General features: G+C 40.9%; 1 long non-coding RNA gene across 1 annotated transcript in view; it reads right to left on the reverse strand.

The window, feature by feature from the left end:
• The window catches only part of LOC149978871 (uncharacterized), a 277,954-nt gene that overhangs the window by 1,591 nt on the left and 262,116 nt on the right, over positions 1-14,247 (reverse strand). The window contains exon 3 of the long non-coding RNA XR_016485864.1: positions 295-405. This is a non-coding gene — a long non-coding RNA (uncharacterized LOC149978871). The remainder of the gene's footprint in view (positions 1-294; positions 406-14,247) is intronic.

Raw genomic sequence — 14,247 nt, forward strand, 5'->3', positions numbered from 1 at the left:
AGATCTACCAAATGGGCCTTTGACATAGTCTGGACGCAGTCAGGCCACCGAATATGCTTAAGCAATGTAAAGAGATGGGGTGAATTAGTGGTGGGAAAAACAGACAAAAATGACCTTCATAATAACAAAGAACAAATGTGTGTCTGAGGGGAAATTAACTTTCATACAGCTGACAGGGGTGAGAAACTACACCCACATCAGTGGACAATTTATACTAATGTAAATAAACATAGATGATGGAACATATTCCATTTTGCTGACGTGATGAACCGCTAAGGGGACATAAATATTTACCATCTAAACCATGTGTGACCTCTCTGGCTGGAGAAGTGTTCTTCCTAACCAGTCCCTCAACAGCTCTCTGACTGAGCTCCACCCTCACTGGGTCTTCAGAGGAGAGGAAGGCTGAGGAGAGATGGAAGGATGAATGGATCAGTCACTCAATAAAGTTTAGAGCTGCTATCTATGCTGTCTGACAAAATCATTATTTTAGTAGTTCATTAAAGGAAATCAGGTTCTATGACTGCTGAATGCCAACTATCAATCACTTAGATATTTTCAGGTAGAGATACATCCTTGGGACGTTCCTAGCCCATTGAAGTTGACTTTTAAAATGGCTACGTTTAGGGTAGGGATGTCCCAAGGATTCCAGATAGCATTGACCATTGTCCATTATTCTGTCTCTTTTTTTATAGCAGGTGTAAAAGAAACAGATAAGACAAGTAGGTGCGCAGGGCATTATGGTGATTGTAGTTTAAAAAATAGCATCTAATTATGCCAATCTGTATGTGGGGTTGTTAGAGAAGAACGTGATTGTCAGCCCTAACAATCCATTCTAGCACCTCAAAAAGTCTTCATTGATGACGTGTTCCTTCTATTCCATGGGACAGCAGAGGAACTTCATCGATTCCACTCCATCATCAATACAAGCAGTGAACATCTGAAATTCACCCTCACCTTTGATGCGCATGAAACAAGTTATCTGGACATTTTTATTAAGAGGAATGGGGGTGGCTTTAGCACAGACCTATACAGGAAGCAGATGGACACGAATTCCTTCTTACGCGGAGACAGCTTCCACCCTACACCCCTAAAAAAACAATTGTAATACTTGAGTAAAGAAAACATTTAAAATGTAAATTTGTCATTTTAATTTTGTAAATTTAAAACCTAACTGTTTGTACTTGTAGGTAATCAGATCGCGACTTCAACTCAGTTACTAAGTCTTTAACCACACTGTGTTGTTACACTGGTGAATAAAAACTCATGCTTCCTAAACTTTAACTTTTTGTCTGACAATAAAATCTATATTTTCCTCAACTGCGTCCAGTCAGCAGATGGACGAGATGCTGCTTAGGCCGCCCGTTGTGACTCCGTCAAGAATTCAGCAGAGCAAGTTTGTATGAAGGTCTGGTTATTAAATGGGTTCATAGTTCAATAGTAATATCCTGTAACACCCTCTGGTGATGAACTTTGCTGCCCTGTTTCCAGTTGTCCACATTTCTGGGAGAACCTATTCAAGTAAGTAAGTAAATAGATTTTGAAAATGAAAAAAAAAACGATTATATTATTAGCTAACTAGCTACAGTGCAGGCTAACTCAAATGAGCTGCTAAATTAGCTATCTAGACAACTTCAAATACTGTATAGATAGCTAGCTAAGTGAATTAAATATCACCAGCTACCTAACTTCATATCAGCTAGCTATCTTGATGTATTTATCACTGTAAATAAAACAACTCCAAATGCATTTGTAGGTAGCTAGCTAACAGCCCTGGAGAAGGGTGAAATGATAGCAGCCCCAACTGTCAGTGAGAGAGGAGGCTATTCTGGATAGGGCAGGTACTTTTGTGTAGTTCCTGGCCCCAGAAGTGAGGACGGAGATAATTGGAACAAAATATTCAGTGTGGTGTAATTTGACTAGAATGAAGTCTGTTCTGTGTGAGGTTTTCTGTCCTCAGATAAAGAGCGCTACGAAAGCCAGTCTACATATGAAGAGGTCCCAATGAAGAGCAGTGGTTCTCAGTCCTGGAGACTCAGAGGCACATTGTTGTTTTTGCCTCAGCACTGCACAGCTGATTCAAATGATCAACTCATTATCAAGCTTCAAGTGGTATTTATGTATTCATTTGAGATGCCATCCTTGATATGATCCTGTTATTGTCACATGCTACACATGCACATATGTGTGTCCATGCATCTATCAATCCAATGTTATCATGATTTGTTATCAGGGATATTATACTTTAGTAATCCATAATGACCTGGTGATGTAACAGTCTAATAAGTACATTGTCTTCCATATTCCTACAGATACCTTCAAATCGATTTCCTACAGTTCCTGTGTAGGGCACTGCAAGGTTGGGTGACCAGGGTCATCTGGGACTGCCTCCTGGAGGAATTCAGATGTGTGAAGGCTACCTGTGTCCTGCGTAACTTCATGAGGATGGACACAAGGACCAGGAGGGGATCTGCAGCTCACCACCGTGTGCCAGAGGAGGAGTCTGCTGCTCTGCAGGATGTTTCAAGAATGGGGTCCAACAACACAGCAAAAGAGGCAATCCGTGTGCAGGAGATCTTCACCTCCTACTTCTTCAAAGAGGGTGCTGTTCCCTGGCAACACCATAGACTACACTATGCACAACCAAAGGCTCTTTTAAGAGCCATTCACATTGCAATAAGATTATTCTTCCATTTACTTAGCTATGTCAACTGCAGTTATTCAATTCACAGTTTCTCTCCCTTTGATTTCTACTTCTCATGTGAGGTTGCTGTTTAGGTAAGGGTGTGATGTCTGTGCAAAAAAACAAAACAGGCTATTTTAAATTACCCATATTGAAAAAAAATGTAGAACAATTAAGACACCCTATAACCCACACCTACACACTCATGTCTCAATCTGATTGATGGATTGTGTTGTGCAGTAAACAGGCTCAGGTGTATAACTGTGGCTCCTTCCACCTTCAAGAATAGGCAAGAGGGCCAACCATGGAAAACAATAAGACACTTCATTATTTCTATAACTACGCTATATTGTTTGTCCTTGTGGGTCGTTCATGTTTTTCAGCATAAAGTACTCTGCAGCCACTTAGTGTGGTGTGGACACCAGGTGAGGCCACACACTCAGATTCCTGTTGAACACTGTCGCTTTAACTACCTTATTTTCTCAATAACATTCTCTCTCCTTCACTTCATCCCTCTCTCCCCTTCTCCCTAAATCCTCTAGGTTATATCAGCTGTGTCGGTGAACCACTCCTCCATCTGAACTGGCTACATAGAGGACACAGCATGATCAGAGGTGAGAGGTCAGTTGGTCAGGTCAACAGGAAGTATTATTAAAGATATGCTTTACATTGAAATACAGATAGATGCAGTAGTCCCAGAGTTAATGATCCCAGGTCAGTTTATATTATACAGGAAGTATTATTAAAGAGATGCTTTACATTGAAATACAGATAGAGATGCAGTAGTCCCAGAGTTAATGATCCAAGGTCAGTTTTGCATTTCACCTCCTGATTGATGACTAACAATGTTAGAATAAAAAATAAAAACATAAGGCTTAAACATGCTCTCTCTCCATCTGTCTCTCGTCTGCAGATATGTTTTGATGTGAGAGGATGCCAAACCCCAGTCCCATCATCGACCCTCTCACCTGCTTTTAAGATAATAGTGTCTAGTCGGCACAATGGCTATGTAATTGTGATGAACTGAGAGAATATTTAGGTAGCACTGTGATTCATTAATCATGTGCTGCATTCCCTGCTCTTATGTGCTTACCTCTTTCCCTTTCTGTCTTTTACACCTCTCCCACCACCTCTTTCTTCCTCTGTTTTTATAATGCACAACAGATGTGCATTGAAGTACAGATTGAATTTATGGATGGATAATGAGCTTTTCAATAAAGCGTTTCACATTCTCTACTGGTTGAAATGAAGTGTAATGTGATGAAATACTCCACCTGTCCTGTGTTTATCAGATCAATGCAGATGAAGGGCATTAGATGTTGAGATGAACTGGTGTTAAGAGTATTTACATGATGCATAGGAAGTGTAGTGTTCTGTTTTTTAACATGATATTTCTGTATATATTAATTAACTAGTTAAATCCTGTTTCTAGTCTATTAGTTACAATGTGTAACCATTGATGTCCCAGGACCAAGATTGGTAAACACTGTTAAAGTGTATAATTGTAATACATACATGCAGACACAGCGTCATTCAAAGACTAGAACTTGATACTCCTGGTATTGGATATGACTGAAAACTAATCTCAAATACATTCATACCTAAACTGCACCTTTATTTGCCAAGGTAGAGTACATGATCAGTGAATATATTAAATGTACAGGATACAATGTGGGGATCTCATGCATAGTAATAAATACATGTATATACGACTTGTATCCTTGGCACAACATGATATTTTATTCTGCTAATGTCATTCAGGCTGTTTTGAAGTTGATACAACTGGCTGAGATAGCTGATAGCTGAGGTTCATAGCTAGGTTCTGAACTAATATGTATACCAAATGTTTGGGTCCAAACACAGATCGGCTAGATAGCTAGCTACACATCCATAGGCATACAGGTATTTTAATCATCCATTGCACAATAAGGAAGAACATAGCTAGCTACGTTATTTCATCTATCTGCATGGCAAATATCAGCAAGACAAGCTTACAAAATTGTACATTCAATTTGCAGTAAACTTGATAAAATAAAATGCATAATCGTTTGTCTCTACATTAACTAACACTTCTGTCAACTGTACATGTTTTTTGCATGATTCATGTTGGAGTTGCGTAAATTCGAATCTGGTATCAGGATAAATATAACAATGAGTCACCGATTTTACACTATGTATTTTTTATTAGCTTAAGTAATAAATGGCAAATGTGTAACAGTATCAATTTAGACCGTCCCCTCGCCCATACCCGGGCGCGAACTAGGGACCTTCTGCACACATCAACAGTCACCCTCGAAGCAGTATGGGCGAGGGGACGGTCTAAATTGATACTGTTACACATTTGCCATTTATTACAAATGCAACTTTCGTATATACGGGCTCACTGTAATACCACGCAGGGCAGAACAGAGAACTGACCAGATGTATGTAAACAGTATTCTTTATACTGTGATAGACAGTTCCAACCCGTCTGTTGGCCTATCACAGTAGAGACTGGGCGTGGTTTAAATTTGCTCAGCCTATTGTAGGCGCTCAGGCGGGTCCCCGCCTCTTGGCGCTTCTGTTGATAGATGTAACTGTTGCTGTGAAGAACATCCATGCGCTCATGCTCCATACCGTTATCTCGCACCTGGCTCCTGTTATCTAACAAAAGACTGCTTGTTCTGCAACCCCATGCTACTCTGTATTTTTCCATCATGAGAAAGGCCCATGGCCCCTAGCGTAGTAACGACTACCTAACGGCTTTCCTGTTTCACATATTCCTGTTCACTGGACCATATGATCACTTGGCTACATAGCTGATGTCTATTTGTTTATTTTGTTTATCTGTCTACCCCAGCCTCGAACTCAGGCCCTGCCATGTGTGTAGTTAACTGACACTCTCTGCCCATTCATCGCCATTTTACCTGTTGTCTTAGCTGATTAACTGTTGTTGTCTTACCGGTTGTTGTCTTAGCTAGCTCTCCCAATCAACACCTGTGATTACTTTATGCCTCGCTTTATGTCTCTCTCTGTCAACATGCCTTGTATACTGTTGTTTAGGGTAGTTATCATTGTTTTATTTTACTGCGGAGACCCTAGTCCCACTCAACATGGCTTAGAGAGCTCTTTTTTCCCACCTCCCACACATGCGGTGACCTCACCTAGCATAACTAGTGACTCCAGAGATGCAACCTCTCTTATCGTCACTCAATGCCTAGGTTTAGCTCCACTGTACCCGCACCCTGCCGTTCCCCTGTCTGTACATTATGCCTTGAATCTATCCTACCTTGCCCAGAAATCTGCTCCTTTTATTCTCGGTTCCCAACGCTCTAGACGACCAGTTCTGATAGCCTTTAGCCGTACCCTCATCCTACTCTGTTCCTCGGGTGATGTAGAGGTTAACCCAGGCCCTGCGTGTCCCCAGGCATTCTCAATTTTTGACTTCTGTAATTGAAAAAGCCTTGGTTTCATGCATGTTAACATCAGAAGCCTCCTCCCTAAGTTTGTTTTACTCACTGCTATAGCACACTCCGCCAACCTTAATGTCATTGCTGTGTCTGAATCCTGGATTAGGAAGGCAACCAAAAATTCTGAAATTTCCATCCTCAACCACAACATTTTCCGTTAAGATAGAACTGTCAAAAAGAGAGGAGTTGCAATCTACTGCAGAGATGGCCTGCAAAGTTCTATCATACTTTCCAGGTCCATGCCCAAACAGTTCGAGCTTCTAATTTTAAAAATGAATGTCTCCAGAAATAAGTCTCTCACTGTTGCCGCCTGTTATAGACCCCCTTCAGCTCCCAGCTGTGCCCTGGACACCATATGTGAATTAATTGCCCCCTATCTATCTTCAGAGTTCGTTCTATTAGGTGACCTAACCTGGGATATGCTTAACACCCCGGCAACCCTACAATCCAAGCTAGATGCCTTCAATCTCACACAAATTATCAAGGAACCCACCGGGTACAACCCTAAATCCGTAAACATGGGCACCCTCATAGATATTATCCTGACCAACTTGCCCTCCAAATACACCTCTGCTGTTATCAATCAGGATCTCAGCGATCGTTTCCTGCATCCGTTATGGGTCCGCCGTCATTCGACCACCCCTCATCACTGTCAAACGCTCCCTAAAACACTTCTGCAAGCAGGCCTTTCTAATCGACAATTTCCTCACCACCTTAAATAAGCATGCCCCTTTCGAAAAATGGAAGAACTAAGAACAGATATAGCCGTTGGTTCACTCCAGACCTGACTGCCCTCGACCAGCACAAAAACATCCTGTGGCGTACTGCACTTCCATCGAATAGTCCCCGCGATGTGCATCTTTTCAGAGAAGTCAGGAACCAATACACACAGTCAGTTAGGAAAGAAAAGACTAGCTTTTGCAAACATAAATTTGCATCCTGTAGCTCTAACTCCAAAAAGTTCTGGGACACTGTAAAGTCCATGGAGAATAAGAGCACCTCATCCCAGCTGCCCACTGCACTGAGGCTAGGAAACACTGTCACCACCGAAAACTCCACAATAATCGAGAATTTTAACAAGCATTTCTCTATGGCTGGCCAGACACTCTTAAATAGAACCTGGACCAGCTGGCTACCCCAACCCCGGCCAACAGCTCCGCACCCCCGCAGCTACTTGCCCAAGCCTCCCCAGCTTCTCCTTCACCCAAATCCAGATAGCTGATTATTCTGAAAGAGCTGCAAAGCCTGGACCCGTACAAATCAGCTGGGCTAGACAATCTGGACCCTCTCTTTCTAAAATTATCTGCCACCGTTGTGGCTACCGCAATTACTAGTCTGTTCAACCTCTCTTTCGTATCGTCCATGATTCCTAAAGATTGGTGTGGGTTTTTCTTTTGTTTGCCTCTTCTTGGGAAGATTTAGTGGGTCTCATGGTGTGTGTCTTTTAGGTCCAAGTTGTTGTTACTAGTCAACGTTCAGTGGACACAGAGCAAAACTGCAAGATTATGTTCTAATACTTTTATTGCATCAAATGGTTGTTTTATGCAACAGAATAGAGGGTTCTTAGAACTATTATGTCTGTGTTCTACTGAGGATGGGCCTCAGTAGACAATGACAGGGGATTTACAATGTCTTTTGGGTGATATAACCTAAAGAGACTGCATTCCAGAGCATGAGTTAATGTTTCTGTTCTATATGGTACCAAGGAGAGATGACCCCAGGGCCAGACCCTGGTCTCTACACAAAGAGTACTGTTTTTACAGCAGATACTGTCTGCTGAGAATTATCGGTATCTTTCATTCAAATCTTAATCTTGTGACCCGTTCTAGACATCTATTGTTCATCATGTAGGTTGAAAGGAGAGTATCTTGGCTATAAAATACCTTTGTACTTTTGTCCAGTGGGTCAACCAGCCATCATTATCGTAGAGCACTCAATTGATTAACTTTATATATGTACGTTCTATTGACCTGCTCCCTTATTAATAAGTGAATAAATATTAGGTTTAAGAATAACTCAGACTTGTGTGATGAGTTTCTCTCCTCATTTGATATTAAAGAAGTTAACCACCACATTTGGCGATGGGGATGTTATTCTTCACTTGGTGACCGCTCCTGACGACCTGGGTAAATGGTGCACAAGGGATCGCTCAAACTTGGGATCTCAGGGAGACCACACTTCGGGAATGGAGCAGATGGATCCACCTTTGATCTGAGAGGCAGCGAGCCGAGTGGATACCACATCTCAAACGTAGTTTTATAAAGAAGAGGTGAGCGAAACACACAAAGTGTAGTTTTTATAAAAGTCTCGTAGGCTCTGAGTGTGTATTCCTGTGTGAGGGGCGCACCTTGGAGGTGTAAACAGGGCCGAGGCAATAGGCTCTGAGTGTGTATTCCTGTGTGAGGGGGGGCACCTTGGAGGTGTAAACAGGGTCGAGGCAATAGGCTCTGAGTGTGTATTCCTGTGTGAGGGGGGGCACCTTGGAGGTGTAAACAGGGCCGAGGCAATAGGCTCTGAGTGTGTATTCCTGGGTGAGAGGGGGCACCTTGGAGGTGTAAACAGGGCCGAGGCAATAGGCTCTGAGTGTGTATTCCTGTGTGAGGGGGGGCACCTTGGAGGTGTAAACAGGGGCGAGTCAGTGGTGGATGATCTGAGAGTCAGTCGACTCAAAGACATCTATCATTGATCGGTTGCGTGCAACCTAGAGCCATCCTGACACTGAATTGATCACAGTGGGGATTGGTGAGGGACCAGGGTGACTGTGGGTTCTGTGTGAAACCCCTAAAAGTTATTTGAAGAACCTTTTGTGGGAACCCCTATAAGTTCTTTGAAGAACCCCTTATCATGGTTCCTCTAAGAACCTTTTGTGGTTCATTTTTTAAACTCCCTGTCCACCCTCCCTCCATTATAAAAACATATTTGAATAATAACAATATTGATTTAAATAATAAATTGTTTATTTAGTGTCACCACAAATGTGAATTAAGATTTACAGACCATAATAAATAATAAATTTACTTTGTATAGTGCTTTTCATGACATTTAAAACAAATATAAATGATAATGTACAATAAAAACAACATACATTAAAAATGAATCATAGGTAAACTATCAATATTGTAGACTTGATGCTAAATACAGATTTTTCAGCTTTAGTGTGTATATCATATTCACTTAGTTATGTTAGGAAGTTTTCCATCTTTATGACCGGCTCTGGTAACTTCACCCAACTTCTCTTCTCCCCAGAACACAGTAACTTAAAATAAGTGTTTTCTGACATTTTGGGGAAATTTAAGGGAAAATAAAAAATACAGCCCTAGCAGAGACCCAAGTCCCATGAGGACGTCCTCGAGGGCGTGGATGTTCTCCCCATCAAAGGCCAGCGAGATTTCACTCTCATGGATTTCCGCCGATGTGCAGTAAAGAGCGGTGAAATTTATGTCAACAAAAGTAAGAAAAGATTATAACAATTGACATAAAAAATGTTCAGCTGTCATTTTATACAGTGCCTTGCAAAAGTATTCGGCCCCCTTGAACTTTGCGACCTTTTGCCACATTTCAGGCTTCAAACATAAAGATATAAAACTATATTTTTTTGTGAAGAATCAACAACAAGTGGGACACAATCATGAAGTGGAACGACATTTATTGGATATTTCAAACTTTTTTAACAAATCAAAAACTGAAAAATTGGGCGTGCAAAATTATTCAGCCCCCTTAAGTTAGTACTTTGTAGCGCCACCTTTTGCTGCGATTACAGCTGTAAGTCGCATGGGGTATGTCTCTATCAGTTTTGCACATCGAGAGACTGAATTTTTTTCCCATTCCTCCTTGCAAAACAGCTCAAGCTCAGTGAGGTTGGATGGAGAGCATTTGTGAACAGCAGTTTTCAGTTCTTTCCACAGATTCTCGATTGGATTCAGGTCTGGACTTTGAATTGGCCATTCTAACACCTGGATATGTTTATTTTTGAACCATTCCATTGTAGATTTTGCTTTATGTTTTGGATCATTGTCTTGTTGGAAGACAAATCTCCGTCCCAGTCTCAGGTCTTTTGCAGACTCCATCAGGTTTTCTTCCAGAATGGTCCTGTATTTGGCTCCATCCATCTTCCCATCAATTTTAACCATCTTCCCTGTCCCTGCTGAAGAAAAGCAGGCCCAAACCATGATGCTGCCACCACCATGTTTGACAGTGGGGATGGTGTGTTCAGCTGTGTTGCTTTTACGCCAAACATAACGTCTTGCATTGTTGCCAAAAAGTTCAATTTTGGTTTCATCTGACCAGAGGTGCTTCTTCCACATGTTTGGTGTGTCTCCCAGGTGGCTTGTGGCAAACTTTAAACAACACTTTTTATGGATATCTTTAAGAAATGGCTTTCTTCTTGCCACTCTTCCATAAAGGCCAGAATTGTGCAATATACAACTGATTGTTGTCCTATGGACAGAGTCTCCCACCTCAGCTGTAGATCTCTGCAGTTCATCCAGAGTGATCATGGGCCTCTTGGCTGCATCTCTGATCAGTCTTCCCCTTGTATGAGCTGAAAGTTTAGAGGGACGGCCAGGTCTTGGTAGATTTGCAGTGGTCTGATACTCCTTCCATTTCAATATTATCACTTGCACAGTGCTCCTTGGGATGTTTAAAGCTTGGGAAATCTTTTTGTATCCAAATCCGGCTTTAAACTTCTTCACAACAGTATCTCGGACCTGCCTGGTGTGTTCCTTGTTCTTCATGATGCTCTCTGTGCTTTTAACGGACCTCTGAGACAATCACAGTGCAGGTGCATTTATACGGAGACTTGATTACACACAGGTGGATTGTATTTATCATCATTAGTCATTTAGGTCAACATTGGATCATTCAGAGATCCTCACTGAACTTCTGGAGAGAGTTTGCTGCACTGAAAGTAAAGGGGCTGAATAATTTTGCACGCCCAATTTTTCAGTTTTTGATTTGTTAAAAAAGTTTGAAATATCCAATAAATGTCGTTCCACTTCATGATTGTGTCCCACTTGTTGTTGATTCTTCACAAAAAAATACAGTTTTATATCTTTATGTTTGAAGCCTGAAATGTGGCAAAAGGTTGCAAAGTTCAAGGGGGCCGAATACTTCGCAAGGCACTGTATAAGCATGCACACCTATGTTTATGAATAAACAGATGATTTGTGCATAGGCATACCTTGTCACGGACATAAAGGCCAATGGGGTCCTCTTTTTTTAACTAGGCAAGTCAGTTAAGAACAAATTCTTATTTTCAATGACGGCATAGGAACAGTGGGTTAACTGCCTGTTCAGGGGCAGAATGACAGATTTGTACCTTGTCAGCTCGGGGATTTGAACTATTCCAACGCTCTAACCACTAGGCTACCCTGCCGCCCCAAGGTACAGAGGTAGGGCAAGAGCATAATCACTGCCGTGGTCTCTAGTCCTAGTAAAGTAAAGCAATGATCTTGCTAATTTTATTACAAAATACATTAGAGAAATGGAAGGAATAAGAGCAATTACCTCTTCTGTATTGTCCTTCAGGGACTGTCAAAATAACAGGATGATGTCCTCACCCCTGCATCACCTCTCTACCTCTGATAGTCCTTGAATGATCTGTGTGTCTATATCCATTCCATGGACTTGATTCATTTCTGAGAAGATCTGAAAAGATCATTTGTACACATTTGTATGCTACTAGATTTAAGTTTGTATTGACTGCTATGTGGGTTTAATGTACTCTTCAAATGCAGCTGTCCTACAAAATATCTGTACCTTCTTCTTGATCCCAATTGCATTGTGTCCATGTTCTGTCATATAAGAATTTCAAAGGAAGAGAAAATGTGTCAAAGAATAGTCTTATATATATATATATATATATATATATATATATTGAAAGATAAATGGCATAGACATACAATTGAATGTAAAATAGAAGAACATATTGAAGAAAGCACTAGCCAATACAGTCCTGCCATACAGACCTAATATCACATTTCAAGATATCTTTGTACACAAATTGTTAAATATTTTATCAGGCTGACTTGAAAGATTATACGCCACATTTTTCTGGGTGGCAATACTGTGTTTGGATTCTGAAGGGCATTTATATAAAAGAGGTAGTCTAGACACTGTATTAATACCATTATGCATTTGAATCCCATCTACAGCTACCATCTAAGCTATTATTTTCCCTCCACAAGGGGGCAGACATGTAACGTTTCCAAAATGGGATAGTATTGTACATGTAACGTTTCCAAAATGGGATAGTATTGTACATGTAACGTTTCCAAAATGGGATAGTATTGTACATGTAACGTTTCCAAAATGGGATAGTATTGTCCATGTAACTTTTCCAAAATGGGATAGTATTGTCCATGTAACGTTTCCAAAATGGGATAGTATTGTCCATGTAACGTTAAACCCCTTGTGAGTTAATAGTATTGCATGCTGTAGCAGGCTATATAAAAAGGAAGCATTGACGATTCAGATCGTTGTAACATCTCGTCTGGACAGTTCACCATCCTTAGTTAGTTAGTTAGATAGTTAACTTTAGCTAGTTCATTACCACAATAGTGAGAACTGCTCTAGATTGGAAACGTTAATGAGAGTATAGCCATGTTGGCTTTATGGAAACGATATACAATATATGGGAAAGAATATAGTTTAGGGAAATAATCCAAACCTAGTTGTGCCTAGTTAGGACATTACGTTATCTAGCTAGATAACGTTGCTGTACTGTAGCTCATACAACGCCAACGGTCAAACCCGGCTTTCTAATATTTACGGTAATTACCTATAGTAACGTTATGGAAGTTATTCACAGAAAACCATCATTGTCTTCGTTATTCATTATTAGTATGTTATATTATTATATATACATTATTTCGATACATTTTCAGACGCAAACATCAACCCAACTTAACCTTTTTAACTTGTTGTCGCATCCAAACTGGTCACCATCGTTTTCAGTTGTAATTGCGAAGTTCCCGGAAGAAGTCCAGCAACAACGGAGGTTCCTCGATGAACCCACCTTCTAACAAGTTCTTTGAAGAACCTTTTGGAGCTGTTTTTCATTGACCAAGAACCCTACGGTTCTTAGGGGATCTGAGAACAACTCCAGTTGAACCCTTCATTTTTGTGTAGTCGGCTCTATTTACTCTCAAATTCAAAACATGATGATTAGCATCAACGATCAAGTCAGCTGCTGCTGCTCCAATACAGTATGAGGCGAGATGGTGAACTGATGTTGAACTGGGCAGTCAGCTACTGCTGCTCCAATACAGTATGAGGTGAGACGGTGAACTGATGTTGAACTGGGCAGTCAGTTGCTGCTGCTCCAATACAGTATGAGGTGAGACGGTGAACTGATGTTGAACTGGGCAGTCAGTCATTCATTCTGTACTGAGTCTGGTCTATCATTGTTGGTATTGAAAAAGCCTACTGCACATTGTGGTGGAAATTCTAACCAATAAGAAAATACTTGTCCATTTCTTCAAACAATCAACCTTTATTTGATAAGAATTGCAATAATGTAGCTTGTCAGCCCTACACTCTGAGGTGGAAGGCAGAGATCTCGATGACACAAGGAGTTCAGAAGCCTTATATAGTCAAACTATCTTGTGCATATAGAAAACACGTGATCCTGGTTTGTGTCCATGTGTGGAGAACGAGACACAGACTAACTGTGAATTGGTCGTCTCCTTCTGTAGCAACAGCTAGTTATTCTAGTCTTCTAGTGAGGTGTCAAAACAACAGGAAATCACTGTAGACACAGTTCCTCTGAAGTAGATCAAAGGTTCCCTGACTTGGGCCAAGCGCCTTTGGCCTGTCTGTCGAGAGGGCGTGTGGTTGCACACCCACACAAAAATACACATAAACTTCTCAACCTTAAAGAGATCCTTCAACACATTAGAAGTCATATCAACTTAAAGAGGTTAACATAGATTTTCCCTCACAACATTGCACAGAGATAAATCAGACCCAGCCTGAACTGTGTGATGTAGTAGGGAGTTGTAGTTTCCAACAGGCCAATATTCTACATAGTTTAGCGCATAAAACGTTGTAATTAACTACAATGACCATAATCCACTGCGTGCCTACCTGTCATGTCTGTGTTTCTTTTACACATGT

The sequence above is a fragment of the Oncorhynchus mykiss genome, chromosome 13 (genome assembly GCF_057628025.1).
Source record: "Oncorhynchus mykiss isolate SJ-2025 chromosome 13, ASM5762802v1, whole genome shotgun sequence".
Taxonomy (NCBI): Eukaryota; Metazoa; Chordata; class Actinopteri; order Salmoniformes; family Salmonidae; genus Oncorhynchus; species Oncorhynchus mykiss.